Source organism: Natator depressus, chromosome 1, assembly GCF_965152275.1.
Source record: "Natator depressus isolate rNatDep1 chromosome 1, rNatDep2.hap1, whole genome shotgun sequence".
Taxonomy (NCBI): Eukaryota; Metazoa; Chordata; order Testudines; family Cheloniidae; genus Natator; species Natator depressus.
The window spans coordinates 182,323,187-182,342,432 of NC_134234.1; the positions used below are offsets into that span (position 1 = coordinate 182,323,187).

At 46.5% G+C, this 19,246-nt stretch overlaps 1 protein-coding gene across 1 annotated transcript in view; it reads left to right on the forward strand.

The window, feature by feature from the left end:
* The first annotated feature begins 1,532 nt into the window (after positions 1 to 1,532).
* Positions 1,533 to 19,246, forward strand: part of HTR1F (5-hydroxytryptamine receptor 1F) — a 205,121-nt gene continuing 187,407 nt past the window's right edge. The window contains exon 1 of the mRNA XM_074971777.1: positions 1,533 to 1,715. The gene's annotated coding sequence lies outside the window, so the exon portion shown is untranslated. The remainder of the gene's footprint in view (positions 1,716 to 19,246) is intronic.

The window sequence follows — 19,246 nt, forward strand, 5'->3', positions numbered from 1 at the left end:
GAGTTGGCAGGTGTCCGCTTTAGATGGAGGAGGGGAGCTGGATGGGAAAGGTTGCCAACAGTGGTGGTGGTGCTGCTGCTGTCCTGAGGCCCAGGAAGGCCCAGTGCCCCCTCTTTGCTGGGCCAAGGGGGACTACCTTTGGACATGCCTCGGTGCTTGCCAGGGGAAGCAAAGAGCCTTCCCCGGCAAATAATGTAGAAGACCCCTGATGGGCACCATGAACAACCCCTCCAGGCCGCATCGCTACCATGTGCCATTGCTGGTAGCTGGAGGGTATCCTCTCAGCATGAAGATCAGCTGAAGGAGGGCAGGTCCTCACAGCCCTGTGGCAGTAAGGTGCTATGGGAGACCAGCTTTCCCATGGCAGAGAGAAGAAGCAGAAGAGCAGTGTTAGGAAGGAAGGGTGGGACAGAGGGGAAAACTACCCGTAGGCCCAGATCCTCCAGAGTCTTAAGGGGGGGACAAAGACACCTTCCACTGAGATACCCTTCTCCACATCCACCTGGGCAGCAACCTCCACTGCCAGAGGGAAGATGGCCTCCAAGATGTCTGGGCAGGCCATCTCCACAGCTGCGAGCCCCGCTACTTGTGCCAATGCCGCTGCCCCATGTAGGTCTCAGTGTGGGGTAGGGCAGTCATGAAGGAAGAAGCAGTGGTGTGGGGAGGGGCTGTGGCAGATGGTATGGCAGGCCCAGCCATAGGCACGTGGGTGAATGCCCCTACAGCTGGAGGAGCTGTAACCCCACAGCTGGTGGAAGGAATGGAAAAGGAGGGGCATAGCCAGGACAGCTGTTGTGGAAGGGGGCTTCCAGGCAGGGCCCTATCCAGTCCCTTTTTTGCCAGCTGAGGTGGCCGCACAAGTGGTGGCAGCTGTGAAGTCCCCACTTGTACCTGCTATTGGTGTTATGAAGGCACTTGGGACCATGCGGGGGCCAAAACCTGAGGGGTACAGCAATGGTGATTGCCCCCCCTTAATTTGATCCTTCTTACCCCCCCTCCCAATAAAAGTAGCAGCCTCAGCCCTGGCTGTGTCAGGGTGTGCTATGGGGGGGGGGGTGGGGGGAGCTAAGGCTCTTCCCCACTGCAGCGGGGGCAAACACAAGCAGAGACAGTCAAAATAATGGGGGAAGGAGAACCCAGGAGGGGAGGGGACCAACTCCTCTGGCTGGACAGGGAGTGGGGAACTCCACAAAGAAAAGGGGGCAGGGAAGATTAGCAGCGGAAGGAAGCAACGCATGGCAAAAGGAGAGGAACAAACTGAAGGGGGAAGAGCTGGGGACCGGCTCGGAGGAAGGGAACGGGGGGCGGGGGGGTGAGTGAATAATAAAGGGCGGGAAGGGGGAACGGCTCGGAAAGGGCGGGGTGGCCAGGTGGGGGAAAGGGCCCCCCTTCACCGGGGTGGGAGAGCCCGGCTGCTCGGCAGGCAGGGGGCTGCTGTCCCCGCTCCCGCTGGCTGTAAGGAGCGGTGGGCGGGTGAAGAGCTCCAGGCCTCCCCCCGACAGCAGCCGATCAGAGCAGCAGCCTCCGCCTCCTTCCCGAGCAGCCGTCGCCGCCGCTTGCAGGCTCAGCCCCCGTCCAGACTCAGAGCAGTGGCGGCTGCACTTTGCTCCCCTTGCCATCCAAAGGGGCGCCGCAGCCTGGACTAGCGCCCCGCCCCGCTCCGCTCGCGGGAGCTGGCGGGAAGCAGAGGAGGACGCGGGTGTCCCGCAGCACAGGTGAGAGCCGGTTTGCTTTGAAGTGCAGCCAGCCCTGGCGTGAGAGGGGCTCCTGGTCTGGCTGGGGGGCGGAGGAACGCGGGCGCTGGGCTCCTGGCTCCTTCTGCGCCCACATGGGCTGGCTTGCATGCCCCTCGGTTATACCTGCAGACGTGCAAGCCACTCGCCTCTGCAAACGGTCGGGGTCTTGTTTCTGCCTGCCTTCCGTTACTCATTGCGTGCTGGGAGATCAGTGCACGAGCAGCGTGGACGGCGAAGCGCATTTGTGCACCGTTACCTTCGTGTGCCGTTTACAAGAAGAAATCCATAATGTTTCTAACACCGTTTGAACCCCTCCCCCGTTTATCTAGTAGGAGAGTGAGGGTGGGTGAAGGAGAAGACTCTAACTGAAGAGATTTTCCTTCCCACTTCTTGGTATCGGAGTCTTGCTGGCGAGCCTTTAATCTCCACCAAACCCCCTTGCTCTGAATCTAAACGAAAAGTTGCTGCTGCTTGGGAAAGTGGTGGTCTCGAGCCGTCTCCGTCTATGCTGCTTATCTTGCGCTCTGTGTACTCGGAAGCAGGGCAGCCCGCTGTGCCTGCTGCAGGGCCAATCCGCATTTCAGCTGTTGCATACAATAGCGGAGCCTGAGTGTGCTGCTGCCTCTCAGGGGCTCTAAGAACTAGTTTAATACTGAGTTAATTCATCTCGCCCTTTCTCCCGTCTGTGTTCGGATTTCTGGCTAACTCCTCATGAAATGCAAAGGAAAATAAACTGCATGGGGGAAATTAAAATTTAGTCTGTGTCTCTAATTTCTCTATAGATTGATGCCTGTATATTCGGGGGGAAAATACTTACAAATATAGTATTTGAAACATAGGAACTATCTTAAATTATTAAAACTGTAGCTCTAGTTGGCTTTTCACTGTTTTCTTTGTTGTATACTTGTTCAAACTAAGTGAAGTGTAAAATTTAGCTTAATTTCATTTTGGTCACAGCTTGGTTTTAGTTATTTTCACCTTTTAATGTGCTGCTGCTCTAGCACAATGAACTAATGTTTAGATCCCAATCACAGCAGGAAAATGTATGTTTAAAAATATTCCAATAAAAGCTTGTTTTTTAAAAACATGTTTTGGAAACATTATATATAGTTCTTAAGTTTTTGTATAGCTTGTTTTAATGAACTTAAATTTGGGTCAGATTTGATCTGGTAAGGAAGTTTTGTTTCCCCTCTACATTGTTTTTGTGTTTGCGTGATACACAAATATCTATGGTATGTGTATATACAGTGCAGATGGATTTTTGTAGGTCTCAGAGTGTGTGATTCCATATACAAAATTTCATCTGAAGTGCAAGTAAATTTTGAGTCTTCACAATGGTAAATCGTAATCTTTCATCTTAATTCTGTTTGTGAATTCTCCACTGATTTACAAAATCATCCCAAACAAATCAAATTGTTTGTATTATCATAGTGCTAAGAAGCTTCAGTCATGGATCAGACTCCATTGTGTTAGGTGCTGTACAAACACAGAACAATGAGAGTCCCTGCCCAAAAGAGCTTACAATGTAAATGGTATTCCTCCAACGCTATAAGTAGTTAGATTCCATTTAAGGTTCAGAATCATAATGAAATCTGCCTCCAACTTCATGTTCCTATGGAGTTTCCTCTGAGAAAAGGAATTCAAGAATGCAGAGGTTAGGAACTATATGCAATGGCTGTTAGGTGCAAGTTTATAGTGGTCGAGGGCCTTACTGGATTGGGCATAACATGCCTTTCTATAAAGTATGAGTATCCTGTTTTGGGAGATGTTAAATATTCCTTGTCTTCTTTCTCGGGTATATCCTTGTCTTGTTACACACTCTGATTTCTTAGAACTTTGAACTCTTCATAGTCTTATCCCGGTCATGCACTGGGAGTGGTAACCTCTTACAAAAAATTACTTTAAAGAACAAGACTATTAGTTAAAAGCACTGTATCTCTTCACTTGGGAGGAAAAGAACTACAAGAAAAGCTATTTTTGATCTTTGTAACCTGAATGGAGCCCAGGATCATTGGCAGCCTTGTTAAGAGTATGTTCTTGGGAGGTTTCCAACCCAATATCCAGACCATGGAGGATTGGAAACATGGACAGCCATCCTTATGCTTATATTGGAACCTATAGCTATTTAAACCAAGTATGCTTGTATTTGAACCTATCTTAAGAAGCTTTTGTTGTTCACCCATCACTTGCCCCTTTATTGTTAAAAATAGAGAATAAGCAATGATGCAGCATGGAATAAGTAGTAGATGTTGAGCTGAATATCAAGATCTATCGACCCAGGTGGTAAATATCTGCCTTTGGGGACAGCAAGTTGTTTTGTTCTCCAAAACAAGAATCACCACATATGTCACTGTTACATGTATATTGAGGGCTGAATTATGCATCGCTCTGCATGGGTGTGTTAGAGAGGGAAGTGTAGGAAGTTGATTCTCCCTCCATGGAGGTGTGGGGGAAATTGATGTTAGCCTTACTGTTGAAACTGACCCCATCCCATTCTGCATCAAAATCTATGCACTGTATGCAACATATGCAAGAGCTGTAACGCAAGAGGCCTACAGACCTGTATTCTGTAAGACTTGGCTTAAGATAAAGCATTTACGTGTGCTAGGCTGTGGCACTTGACCCAGATAATGGACTAGGCCAATCTCTAACTAGAAAAGAACCAAAAGTCCCTAGCTGTCCATTATAGGCACCCTCCACCCTGCAAAAGTCCGTAGTCAAAACACTGCCACAGTAAACTGCAGATCTTGATAAGATCTTAATAATAACACGGTGTGTCAGCACTGTGCTAGTTGTGAAACTGCCCTTCCATTCATTCCTTTATAAAGCTTTATTAATAATGCTTGAGTGGTAAGGAAATGTATCATTTGGCTTGAATTTGGACCTATATAAGTCTGGTATTATAGGGGTAGGGCAGAGAGAGACCAAGGTGGCACCTGCATGTGACCATCTCTGTCTCCTTCTACTTGCATGCTTGTATTCAATAAAGGACCTCAGACTGTTTGAACCAAACCGATGGCGTGACTCATTTTCCACAACATAGGGATTGGGTGTAATCTAGCTCTCCCTTCTGAGGGCTGAAGGACTGAGGTGGGTAGCACTAGTGACTTGAGGTGGGTATTGCTGGATGGGCGAGGCTAGGGCTGTGACTCCTTCACTCATGGGCAGTGGGTATCCTAGTACAGGAGAGGCTGTGCCTCCTCAAACAGCCTGGTGCGGCCCCGCCCACGCTCCACCCCCAGATCCTCTGCTGCCTGCTTCCAGTTCCCTTCCTGCTCTTCTGTGGCAGAGAGGCTAGGGCAGGCAGGCTGGGGTCAGTGCTCGTAAGGCCCAGGGCAGGAGGTGCTGGGACTGGAGCCAAGTCATGCTGCCTACCCGGTGCTCCAGGGCTGGGGGTGCTGGGACCACTCTGCCTGCCCGGCTCTCTGGGCTGGGGGTGCATGGGGATCCGGCGGCCATGGGGTATGTGTGTGTGTGCACGCTTGGCTCTTGTGAGGGATGGGGGCTAGCCTCTCCCAGTGGCTCATTCACCTGCTTTCACTGTTTTCCAGGAATAGAAAGGTGCACTTTTCACAGTAATGCCTTCATGCCCCTTCCAGGCCTCTGGAGTTAAGTCTCCTCATGGGCGGGTGTGCTGCTTTGCCGTTCCTCAGCACAGAAAGCTCAGAGCTGCTCAGGATGCTGCTCCTGGCAGCTGAGAAGGCTGTGGGAGAACTCGAAGGGAATCACAGAACCACAGGCAGGCAGGCAGAGCGGGTTGCTTCAGGAGAGACTGCTGTGCCGAGCAGAGCCGGGGGCTGACCCTCCTGCTGCCTCAGGATAGGGTGGTCAGCCTGCTGTCTCCCCCAGCCCCAGACACCACTCTCCCCACCACCTTCAGCTGAAAAAGCGGCTGACAATCTACTAGGATGCCCCTGGAATGATGGGATTGAGAAACCTGCATCATGTGATGCTGTACCTGCCCCATGAGGCATTGCAAACCCTTCCCAAAGCACCCTGTGGCCAGTGTTGATGCACTCTGCCAACACAAGGAGTTAGTGTGGATGTGCAAAAGCGGTTTTAATTAAAATGCTTTAGTTAAAGCGGCATAACTTTTGTTGACAAAACTTTGTAATGTAGACAAGGCCAAGGTGGGTGAGGTAATATCTTTTATAGGACCAAGTTCTGTTGGTGAGAGAGACAAGCTTTTGAGCTACACTGAGCTCTTCCTCAGGTCTCAGAACCTTAATCAGAGTGACACAGCTAAATACAAGCTGGAACAGATTGTTTAGCATAAGTAGTTAACACATATTTCAAGGGCCATTTCACCTTGAACAGTCCCATTAACACCCCTCCAGTCATAGGGAGGAAAGGAAGAGGGCTGGGGAAGGAGCTCTGGGGTTTGTTAGTCAGTTACAGATTGTTGTAATAAACCATAAGTCCAGTGTCTCTATTCATAAAAGATTAGGGTTGGATGAGACCTCAGGGGGTCATCTAGTCCAACCCCCTGCTCAAAGTGGGACCAACCCCCAACTAAATCATCCCAGCCAGGGCTTTGTCAAGCCGGGCCTTCAAAACCTCTCAGGATGGAGATTCCACCGCTTCCCTAGGTAACCCACTCCAATGCTTCACCACACTTCTAGTGAAAAACTTTTTCCTAATATCCAACCTAGACCTCCTCCACTGCAACTTGAGACCATTGCTTATTTAGTCCCTGATTTTTAGTATCTAGCAAAGTTATGAATTTAAGCTCCCATGCTCCTCTTTTGGAATGACTGGAGGGGTGTTAATAGGCCACTTCAGCTTATGCTAAACAGTCTGCTCCACTGTGTATTTAGCTGTGACACTCTGATTAAGGGCTTGTCTTCCTGTACAGTGCTACAGCAAAGCAGCGCTTTAGTGAAGATACTAGTATGCAGACTGGAGACCTTCTCCTGTCAGTGGAGTTAGCTACCACCTCTCGGGGAGGTGGATTATGTCGACAGGAGAAGCTCTGCTGTTGACATAGCACTGTCTACATGGCGGGGGAGGGGCATGCCATATGATACTTTTCAGCCAGTTATAATCAGCAATTGTGTCAGCACCAATGTGTGTCATACTACTGTTTGTTTTGTGAAATTTAAAGTTAATTAAATATCAAAATTCTTTGTAAATTTATTAACATTGGGGCTTAAATTCAGCCAGATCCATCTGGAGCAGAGCTCCGGTAAATATTTTCAAACCTTGGGAAGCTCCGGCAGCCCCATGCAGGGCTGAAGCCCCAAGCCCCAGCAGTGCTGGGAAATACTTTGAGAATTTAAGCCCTGATTAACATGCCATTTTTAAAAATGGCAACATCTAAGATTACTATAACTGAAAGAGTAGAAACCTTTTTTTCAGTTTTGTTGTGTCCATTTTGAAACACTTCTCTACAGCTGGTTTCACTATAGTCTATTTAACTGGTTCTTTATGAACCTTTCACCTAGCAACAGGGGAGAGATGAAAACAACATGGTGGCAAAACCAAAAAGAAACCTACTTTTATGGATGGGTGTTGTACCTGAAACTACTTTCAACACTTTTTTTTTTTTCTTTTTAAAGGACTAGATCGCCAGTTGTTAGTTATCCCACAGGGCACCATCTAAACTACCTGAAGTAACTTGTATTATTATCCACCCAAATGACTGACATTAGGTACCAGACTTAATCTTATAATAATGCAATTTTATTATTTGGTGGGTGGCATCTCATGGCTTCTTGTGCATTAGACTTATTTATTTTAAAATCTTTATTCTTGCCTGCAGGTTGTATGGGTAATTTACTCGGGCAAACAAAGGTTATGGAATCTCTAATTGAAGCTTCAGCAGTTATGGTAATTCTAGAAGACTGCTCATTTATGTCACAGTGGTGCTTAGCAGGAAGGATACCTCAGCATTATCCTTCAACTACTCTATTAAAGAGAAATTGGTTATGAGCTATTCTACCTAAATATTACATTTCTCTGCCTCCTGGTTCTATTATTTTCAAGCTAATTATATGTATCAGACATAATATTGCTGTTTATAATCTGCAAACACAATGTAGAAATAAAAAAGTAGAAATTATTATGCAACAATAAAGCAGGGCCGCCCTTCAACTGGCATTTAGTAGGCTTAGTAAGATGGTTGAATAAGGCTGCTGCTCCTGATGTGCCGAGCACTCTTCATTTGTATTATAGTTATAATCCAAAATGAAGACATTCTACAAGTGTTTGCCCTTCAAAATATAAATTTAAGTGTTGCATACGTGAGTGCTGCAAACCTCTATTGGAGGGAATGGGTGGCTATTTCTCTCTTCCCCTATTCTTCGTCTCCTTGAAGAAATGTGCACGTGAGCCATGGACCTTCCAAGCTTCATAAGTCTGTCCCCAAAAGGTTGGAAGATAGGGTATCCTGCTCTGACACCTCTGAGTTTTCCATTGCCTATTGTATAGTTATGTCAGATCACCATTTGGGAGTATGGTGCAGTACCCAAGAGGTGATACAAGGCTTAGTTAGAAGTTGACAATGGATGATATTGTTGTCTTTTACAGTTGTGCATCTGTGTGTCTGCACATATGTAGTCTTTCCACCAGCAGATGAAGTATGTGAGCCCACAGGAGGCTAAACAGCTTTTAATATCAAACGTGGCTTTTTCCTATTGCGAAATACCAGAAACTTGGCACTCAAAGGGGAGCTCCCCAAGGACTTCAAGGGCTTGTCCACATGGCAAGTTAATGTGTTGTAACCGGGGGGTGTAAATCTACAGTGCACTAGGTAGCCAGGCACCAACAGGGCATGTGGATCCTGCTATCATGCACCAAAGGTTCCCTAGTGCTCTTTGACGTACTGCTGCTTCAGGCTAGTATGTTGTAGATTTACACCCTAGCTTGCCGTGCACTAAGTCTTCCTGTGGACAAACCCAAAGACACTGGATTCACTTATGAATGAGAGAATTTTGGCACAACTCTCATTGCAATGCTTCCTTTTTTGTAAAATACATCTGCACCACACCTTGCTGAATGTGTTTAAGCACTGTTTTTAATCATCAAAATGCAAGATGAATTTCAAAACTTGTGTTTGAAAGGCAAGCAGCCCAAGTTGCAGATATGACTTATCACAGTGAGAAATGGCTGCCTTGGCAAGCTCCTGGATAATTCCTCCAAAGATGATCTTTGAGCAGTCTGATGCAAATTCACCCCATATGTAAGAACATGCAGTTCCATTATAACTAGTGGAGTTATGGCTGCTTACACTTAAGGATGGGCTAGATAATACTTAGTCTTGCCACGAGTGCAGGAGACTGGACTAGATGACCTCTTGAGGTCCCTTCCAGTTCTATGATTCTATGATAAATTTGCCCTTTTTTGATAATGGAAACTGGGCAATGATTCATAGATATTTAGGTCAGAAGGGACCATTATGATCATCTAGTCTGACCTCCTGCACAACGCAGGCCACAGAATTTCACCCACCACTCCCGCAAAAAACCTCACACCTATATCTGTGCTATTGAAGTCCTCAAATCATAGTTTAAAGACTTCAAGGAGCAGAGAATCCTCCAGCAAGTGACCCGTGCCCCATGCTACAGAGGAAGGTGAAAAACCTCCAGGGCCTCTTCCAATCTGCCCTGGAGGAAAATTCCTTCCCGACCCCAAATATGGCGATCAGCTAAACCCTGAGCATATGGGCAAGATTCATCAGCCAGATACTACAGAAAATTCTTTCCTGGGTAACTCAGATCCCACCCCATCTAATATCCCATCACAGGCCATTGGGCCTATTTACCATGAATATCAATATATAAGAAGCAGGAAACCTACAGGAGACTCAGTGGTTCTGCTGACTCACCAGGGAGCAAGAAGGATATGGCAAAGGAGCTAAATGGTTAAGAAATCAGTCTTCACCAGAGAGAATGTTGAGAAGATAACTGTTCTCTTCAGGGAGCAAAGATGAGGCAATATCAGGTTTCAGGGGTCCAAAGAAGTAGTGCTGGAACAAACTGATGAATGAATGAGCAAAAAGTCACCAAAACTTCAGAATTCTTAAGTTTCTTCAGAACAACTAGGGATTAGGAGAGAGCAGGAAGGAAATCAAAGAAGGAAGGAGAGGAAAAAGACAAAGTCCACCCTGCTGTTAGCCACAGAATAGCCAGATTTGCCATAAGGATTTTTTTCATTAGTTTTCCTAATGTAGGGAAACTGCTGCTGATACTGCAATAAAAAAACTGGACACAGGGGAGAAGAGAGAAAAGAATGTGTTTTTAGTGGTTAAATATTTCCAGCCTGCAAAGCACTTCTGGGAGAGCAAACCAACCTCCCCCGCCCGCCACCATCACCACCTTCTCCTCTCCCCATCCCCCAAACTTGATTTGGGATGAAATAAAAATGTAATCAAGTTTAGCCTCTTCTTTCCCCTCCTCTGTGAATCCACTCCAACAGCAGTGCCTCTGCTTCCTTAAAATTGCCCCCAGAGGGAACTAACTATTGGAATCTGTGGGATGCTGTGAAGCCTCTAAAGTCTATTCTCTCTCTTTTTCCTGCATTAACCTCAATTAAGTAAGATCAGCATTTGCCAACAGTTGTGGCACAACATTTAAAATGTTTGGCTTGGCCCTTTATTGCTCCTTTTCTTGAGGGGGGAGAAATATTACGTCTTTACTTCCCTGTTCTTCAGAAGAACTGTGGTGGGTTAGTGACCTCACAATAAGCTGAAACCTGACAGTAGGTGACCTTGCCCCTAACTGAGCAGGGAAATAAGTCAGAATTTTTTTCCCACTGAAGAAACAACGAGGAGTCCTTGTGGCACTTTAGAGATTTTTGATGGAAAAATCAAAAACTGAAATATTTCAATTATGAATTGCTGCTACACTGCCTCATGGGAGCTGTATCTCAGGTGAGATAGAGGCCCATTCTCTATAGCGTGGGGTTCCTGCTCAGACTGCATCTCCCATGTTGCACCACTGTCCCCCCATTGGTGAAAAGAAAAGGTATATCATGGCTGCATTGCATCATGGGAGGTGAAGTCACAAAAGCTAGTTGAAAATCTAATTTTCTGTTGAAGAATAGTTTTACATTGAATTTTCAACCAGCCCTACAGGAGGTGTTTCTAAGTGATAGATCCTGCTCCTGTTGGATTGGATCCTTAGACTACATAGGAGTCAAATTCCCCTTCTTGCTCAGTTGGGGGCTGTGAGAGCTACAGCTCAAGTTTGTCTGCTTTACAACTACATAATGATTTAGGGAATATACCTAAACCTAGCTGTGGTTGGAATTAACTGTGTGCCTAAGGGATTTATGGTGATAAGAGAATTTGGATGGGTAAAGCAGGTGAATTGAAGCTGCTGTGGATATATGTGTTTATCTGATTTCCTGGAGTCTTAATGATTGCATTGATAGAGAATGCACTTGAGCTACCTTGACACTAAAGCAGGGGTTGGCAACCTGTGGCATGCGAGCCGATTTTTACTGGCACACTGCTGCCAACCACGGTCCTGGGCGCCGCCGCCGGTCTGGGGTTCTGTCCGCCGGTGTAGTGTATTACATTTCTCCCCATAGGAATGTGCCACTTCCAGAGCACCAGGACTGGCAGCCGTAAGTAGAAAAGGAGGACTTGTGGCACCTTAGAGACTAGCCAATTTATTTTAGCATAAGCTTTCGTGAGCTACAGCTCACATAAAATGCATCAGATGAAGTGAGCTGTAGCTCACGAAAGCTTATGCTCAAATAAATTGGTTAGTCTCTAAGGTGCCACAAGTACTCCTTTTCTTTTTGCAAATACAGACTAACACGGCTGCTACTCTGAAACCAGCCATAAGTAGTACACCATAAGTAGCACATTCCTACGGTGAGAAATGTAATACGCTACACCAGGGTAGGGAAGGCTGTGCATCCCCAAACAGCTGGCCCACTTCCACCCCCTCCCGCCTGACTGCCCCCCTCAGAACCCTCCACCCATCCAACCTCCCCCCCCCCCCACTCCTTGTCTCCTGACCACCCCCTCCCAGGACCCCACTCCCGTATCCAAGCCCCCCTGACAGGCCCCCCGGGACTCCCACGCCTATCCAACCACCCCTGTTCCCCGTCCCCTTACCATGCCTCTAGGAGCATCAGGACTGGCAGCCATAAGTAGTAAACTGTAAGTAGCACATTCCTATGGGGAGCAATTTAATACACTACACCCAGCCCCACTTAACCCACTGATGGTCTGGAGTTCTCAAAATATGTTCTCTCACCCCTTATTAAAAATTACACTGCAATTAGCTTGAAAACTTTGTTTATATATTACAGTAATCGTTAAAAAAATGTATAATGTTAATAAATACATAGGTTTGATGAAATAAAGTAGTTGTGCTTATGTGCCTGTCCTTAAGTTGTGTTTTTGATGATTTACCTTCTAAAAAAATCTCGCATGTCTCGCACCCCCGAAAGGGCATCTTGCACCCCCAGAGGGTGCATGCACCCCAGGTTAAGAACCACTGCACTAAACTGATAAGATCTGCATTTTATTTTAATTTTAAATGAAGCTTCTTAAACATTTTTAAAACCTTGTTTACTTTACATACAACAATAGTTTAGTTACATAATATAGACTTAGAGAGAGAGAGACCTTCTAAAACAGTTAAAATGTATTACTGGCACGCAACCTTTAAATTAGAGTGAATAAATGAAGACTCGGCACACCACTTCTGAAAGGTTGCTGACCCCTGCTCTAAAGCCTTCTGTGTAGGCTTAAGTGAGGATTGTATCACTTATCTTTAAGCAGTGTTGAAGGCCATTATACACCATCCCTATAGTAAGTATGCTGTATTATATAACAAATGGAAAATTTTCTTGCTAAAGGAATAGAGGCTGTGTTATAACTGTATACTTTAAACTCCAGATGCACAGGTTCTGGTTCATGTTGTACTTGTCTTTTCTGTTGAAAAGATGTGGGGAATCCTGTTCATGTAAAGGAAAAATTGCCAAGTTTTGGTCTGTACACTAAATGAATTATTACCGTATGCAAGCCCTATGATAGCACTGAATATAGGGATGTACTCCCTTGAAACTTTTTGAGTTTGTTTATACTAAATTAAATATTCTCTATGTAAGTTTGGCTGGTTGCTAGGTTTTAATATGAAACAAATGATGTGGCATTTACTAAGCAATCTTGTAACTCGTTTGTAGTCCATTATTCTGACAAGCATCTGACATTGTGTTTGACCCTAAAAGTTCAGAGTGGCTGAGTTCTTTTGTTGACCAACTGTTAGCTGGTGTTGGAAAGGTGCCAGGAGATGCTGACTGTTGCTAACTTACCCTGGTTAGGTGTGGCTCAATAAGACTCTGAAAAGAAGGGAAGTGCTGTTGAGTCTGAGGATATAGAATCTAGAACAGAGAACTGTCCCTAGAGAAACCTTAGCAACAGTTTAGGGAGACTTTAGGCTGAGATTTATTGGTAACTCAAATGTCATAAAGCCAAACCCCAGGAAGTGGATAAGTTTGGATTAAATGCAGGATGGGAACCTGCACTCTAATTGATGACCACATTATTCCTCTTCAGCTGATGTGACAAATCATAAAATCATAGGACTGGAAGTGACCTCAAGAGGTAATCTAGTTCAGTGGTTCTCAACCAGGGATCTGGGGCCTTCAGTAGGGCCGCGAGCAGGTTTCAGGCGGGCCACCAAGTAGGGCCAACATTAGACTCTCTGGGTAGTAAGCTGAAGCCCCACTGCATGGGGCTGAAGTCCAGGGCCCTGAGCTCTAACACTTGGGGCTGAAGTTGAAGCCTGAGCAGCTTAGCTTCACGGGGGTCCCCTGTGGCATGGGATTTGCCTGGCTTGCTACCCCTAATGCCAGCTCTGGCTTCTATATGCAGAAAACCAGTTTTATTGTGGCACAGGCGGGCCATGGAGTTTTTATGGCATGTTGGGGGGTGGAAGGGAGCCCTCAGAAGGAAGAAAGGATGAGAACCCTGGATCTTCTTAACCCTTTACAGGTGAAAGGGTTTTTCCTCTGGCCAGGAGGGATTTAAAGGTGGTTAGCCTTCCCTTTATATTTATGACACGCCCCCCCCAAATCACAGATAGGGTGAAATGCTGGTTGTGATTTCTTCCTGGAGCTCTAGGAGAAAACAGAGTTAATAAGACACATGCACCTCTAAATATACTACCAAGTATATAAAGACTAACAATATTTTCCACATCTCAAGGACCAGTTGATTCTGGGAAACTTTCACGGGAGAGTGCATCAGCCACTTTGTTAGAAGCTCCTGAGATGTGTTGTATGTCGAAATCAAAATCTTGGAGAGCTAAACTCCACCAAATTAGTTTTTCATTATTTCTGGTGGCGGTATGAAGCCACTGTAACGCAGCATGATTGGTTTGCAGGTGGAAACGCCGTCCCCAAACGTATGGGCGTAGCTTTTCCAGAGCGTAGACAATGGCGTAACATTCTTTTTCACTGACTGACCAGTTGTTTTCCCTCGCAGACAGCTTCTTGCTGAGAAACACTACAGGGTGGAGTTTGGGGGGGGGGGGGGGAATGCTATGAGGTAATTAACAACTCCCAGGTGCTCCTGGACCGTGAATGGCCCTTCCCACGACACTTCCATTTTATGGGCCTGGAGCGCCTTTATGACCATGACCTGGTCCCCTACTTTGAAGGAATGCTCTCTAGCATGTTTATCATACCAGGCTTTTTGCTCTTTTTGAGCATCCTGTAGGTTTTCTTTAGCAAGGGCTAAAGAGGTTCGGAGGGTGTTTTGTAGGTTGGTTACAAAGTCCAGAATGTTAGTTCCTGGGGAAGGAACTAACCCCTCCCATTGCTGCTTCACCAACTGTAATGGCCCCTTAACCTCGGCCATATACAAGTTCAAATGGTGAAAACCCTAAACTGGGATGTGATACAGCTCTGTAGGCAAAGAGCAACTGCTGCAACACTAGGTCCCAATCATTGGAGTGCTCATTTACGAATTTACGTATCATGGCCCCCAAAGTTCCATTAAACGTCTTACCACCATCAAACAAATGGCATGGTGGAGTAGTGGCAACCAGGTGATTTACCCCATGAGCTTCCCAAAGGTTTTCCTTAGTTCCTGCCAGGAAATTAGTCCCTGCATCTGTGAGGATGTTGGAGGGCCAACCTACCCTGGCAAAAATGTCTGCTAGTGCCTGGCACACACTTTAAGCAACACCAGGGCTAAGAGCTACTGCTTCCGGCCATCAGGTGGCAAAATCCATGAAAGTCAGTATGTACTGCTTTCCTCTGGGTGTTTTTTTTTTTTGGTAAAGGACCCAGAATATCCACAGCTACTCGCTGAAATGGAACTTCAATGATGGGGAGTGGCTGGAGAGGGGCTTTGACCTGGTCTTGGGGTGTTCCCACTCTTTAGCATACCTCACAAGACCGGACATAGGTAGAAACATCCTTGCCTATTCCCTCCCAGTGGAACGACCTCCACAAACGGTCTTTGGTCCTGTTCACCCCAGCATGGCCACTAGGGGGATCGTGGGCTAAGGTCAAGAACTTTACCCGGTACTTAGTTGGAACTACCAACTGTCTCTGAGGATGCCAGTCTTCCTGGTGTCCACCGGAAAGAGTTTCCTTGTATAAAAGTCCTCTTTCTACAACAAACCTGGATCGATTAGAAGAGCTGAGAGGCGGTGGGTTGCTCTGTGCCGCCATCCAAGCTCTCTGGAGGAGTTCATCTGCTTCCTGTTTGGTCTGGAACTGTTTCCTTGATGCTGGAGACATCAGTTCCTCATTGGATAGTGGACCTAGGTTTGGTGACTCTGGAAGTGATGTAGGGGATGGGGCTGTTTCTGTTGACTGTGAACCGCTCTCCGCTGGTGCACTATGTTGGGTTTCAGGCTCTGGCTGAGCCTGTTGTGTAGGGTTATCGGCTGCTGCCGGTTCAGGTTCACTGGGGCCCTCTGGTGTTGGGGTTGCAAGTACTGGATTCAGTGCTGGCAATGGGTCTGTTACTGGTTGTTCTGCCGGTTCTGGTTCTGGGACTGGCTCTGTCTGGGTCTCTGGGACTTGATCCACTACTGCTGTTGCAGACATTGGCCTGGGGTCCAGGTCCATCATCTCTGATCGGGTCCTGGTAGAAGTTTCTGGAACAGAGCTAGGCGTGACGGCTTGCTTAGCCTGGCTGTGGGTGACCATTCCCACCCTCTTGGCTAGCTTGACATGATTGGCCAAGTCTTCCCCCAACAGCACGTGGATGGGATAATCCTCATATACTGCAAAAGTCCACGCTCCTGACCAGCCCTTGTACTGGACAGGCAACTTGGCTGTAGGCAAATTGAAAGAGTTTGACTTGAAGGGTTGAATTGTCACTTGAATCTCTGGGCCGATTAAATTGGGGTCCACTAAGGAAGCATGGATAGCCGACACTTGTGCTCTGGTGTCCCTCCACGCGGTGACCTTCTTCCCGCCCACACTCGCAGTTTCCCTCTGCTCTGAGGGTATCTGGGAGGTATCTGGGTCTGAGGACCTCTGGTGTGATTCCGGTGCAATGAACTGTAATCTGTTGGGATTCTTGGGGCAGTTGGCCTTGACATGCCCCGGCTTGTTACATTTAAAACATCGTCCAGCTGACGAGTCATTGGGGCGAGGTGGGTTGCTGGAGAACGGTGTGGCAGGATAAGGTGTCTGGAGTATTCCTTGGTGTGTAGTTGGGGCCTTGGGCTGCCCCAGGTAGTAGGGTGTGGTCTGAGGGTGTCCCTTCTGGTATCCACTCCAACTGTGACCAGGGTTGTTCCTCTCTCCTCCCTCCACCCATATTGTTCCGGCTTGCCCCGCCTCTCTGGCGGTCTGGGACTGCTCATATCGATCAGCATAAGAAGCAAGACTTTCTGCTGAGTCCATTTCCTTATCCCATAAACACTGTTTTATTTCCTCCTTGGACATATTCAGGAATTGCTCCTGAGCTATCAAATCACACATTCTATCAAAGCTAGTGGCACCCCTTCCTTGGACCCATTTATCTAACAGATCCTTCATCTGGTTTAGATAAGCCACATTACTTAGCCCAGGCCCTCTCTTAAGGGTTTGAAATTTTACTCTGTACGTTTCAGATGTAATTTGAAATTGTTTTAAAACCAAATCCTTGAACTTATTATAGTCAGAAACCTCATCAATAGGCATCTTATTGAATATGTCCAGAGCTCTTCCAGTCAATTTTGCAACCAATGTGGTCATCTTGTGAGCTTCAGGAATTTTATGGAGAGTGCATAGTCTCTCAAAGTGAGAGAATATTCAGAAATATCACTGGATTCATCATACTGTGGACACAGTCGCTCCCATTTGTGGATTATTGGGGAAGGATAGTTAGGGTTATCCAGTAGATTCCGCTCAGCCCTTACCTTCTCCAACTCCGGTTCATGTTTCCTCTCTTTTTTCCTCTCCTCCATTTCTTTTTCCCTTGCCTCCACGGCTCTCCTGTGAGCAGCCTCGTGGTGTTTTTCTGCCGCTATAGCTCTCTCGTGGGCAGCCTCTTGGTTTTTTTCTGCCTCTTTTGCGGTCTCCATAGCTCTCCTGTGGGCAGCCTCTTTGACTTTTTCTGCCTTGGGCTCTGTCATGTTTGCCTCTCTGTTTTTAACTAACTTTACATCCGAGAGTTAGAAATCAAACAAACAAACAAAAACTTGGCTTGTCAAAAAAAAAAAAAAGGTTGTGCTGTAACCGGATACCTATGTTCTCTGATAGTGATTGTCAGGTTGTTTTTTTTTAAGGATTTTTCTGTAGGCTAACACCTTTTGTCTCCAGGCAAATAGACAGAAAACCCCTCGAGTTGTCCTTAGGTTAAAAAAACAAACAAACAAACTTCTTCAGGTCTGTGAATTTCCCTGCAGGAGGTTAACTACCCTGCCTTTAGGTAGAGAAAACTCCAGCTCACAAAAGACAATTCCCTTTTGTCTCTGCTCTGGCCCCGAAGCAGAGAAAAAAAAACCCTCTAATTGCTTTCAGCTTAAAACCTGCTTTCCAGCAGCACAAAGGAAAAAAAATTCCCTTTTTAAAATCTGTGCTTCTGGTTGAAAAAAATCTCGAATTGATCTCAAAATGATTTCAAGTTAATCCCACCACTCTGCCTCCATGTCACGGTTCCTTCCCCACTCTGAACTCTAGGGTACAGATGTGGGGACCTGCATGAAAAAGCTTATTTTTACCACCTTAGGTTAAAACTTCCCCAAGGTACAAACTATTTTACCTTTTGTCCCTGGATTTTATTGCTGCCACCACCAAGTGTCTAACAAATATAAGCGGAAAAGAGCCCACTTGGAAATGTCTTTCTCCCCCAAAATCCCCCCAAGCCCTACACCTCCTTTCCTGGGGAAAGCTTGATAAAAATCCTCACCAATTTGCATAGGTGAACATAGACCTAAACCCTTGGATCTTAAGAATAATGAAAAATCAATTAGGTTCTTAAAAGAAGAATTTTAATTGAAGAAAAAGTAAAAGAATCACCTCTGTAAAATCAGGATGGTAAATACCTTACAGGGTAATCAGATTCCAAACATAGAGAATCCCTCTAGGCTAAACCTTAAGTTACAAAAAGACACAAAAACAGGAATATACATTCCATTCAGCACAACTCATTTTATCAGCCATTTAAACAAAACAGAATCTAATGCATATCTAACTAGATTGCTTACTAACTCTTTACAGGAGTTCTGACCTGCATTCCTGCTCTGCTCCCGGCAAAAGCAACACACAGACAGAGAGAACCCTTTGTCCCCCCCGCCTCAATCTTTGAAAGTATCTTGTCTCCTCATTGGTCATTTTGGTCAGGTGCCAGCGAGGTTATCTTTAGCTTCTTAACCCTTTACAGGTGAAAGGGTTTTTCCTCTGGCCAGGAGGGATTTAAAGGTGGTTAGCCTTCCCTTCATATTTATGATAGGGGTGCAGGAGCAGGGGGACACCCTGACTTTTCCCCCCACTTTCTCCCCCCTGCACCTCACACAACAAGCAGGAGGCTCTGGAGAGCAGCTCCAAGGCAGAGGGCAGGAGCAGCACAGGGCAGTGGAGGGAGGGACAGCTGAACTGCCTGCAATTGATTGCCTGCTGTGTGGCTGCCACTCAGGGAACTTGAGGGGGCTGCCAGTCCACCCTGGTTCCAGTCCCCCACCACCAGCTCCGACGGGCTGCTCTTCCTGCAAGCAGTGAACAAAGCAGGTAGCTGCCAAACAATGTTATAAGGAAGCATTGCACAACTTTAAAGGAGCATGTTCCCTAATTGATCAGCAACATAAGGACTTTAATCGGGAGGACTTTAAGTGAGGAGTTACTGTACAACATCACATGATACAGGCTTCTCAATCCCATCATTCTGTGGTCATCCTACTAGATTGCAAGATGCTTTTCAACTGAAGTGGGGGGAAGGTGGGGAAGTGTCTGTCCCTCTGCTCTCTTCCTCCCCTCCTCCATGCTCTCTGTCACACAGTGTGTGTTGTGGGAGAGTGGCTGTGTCGGCATGCTGTCTCGTAAGTTCAGTCCTGAGGCGGGGTAGGGGGCAACAACCCCTCAACATCAGCCCCCGCCTCCCTCCC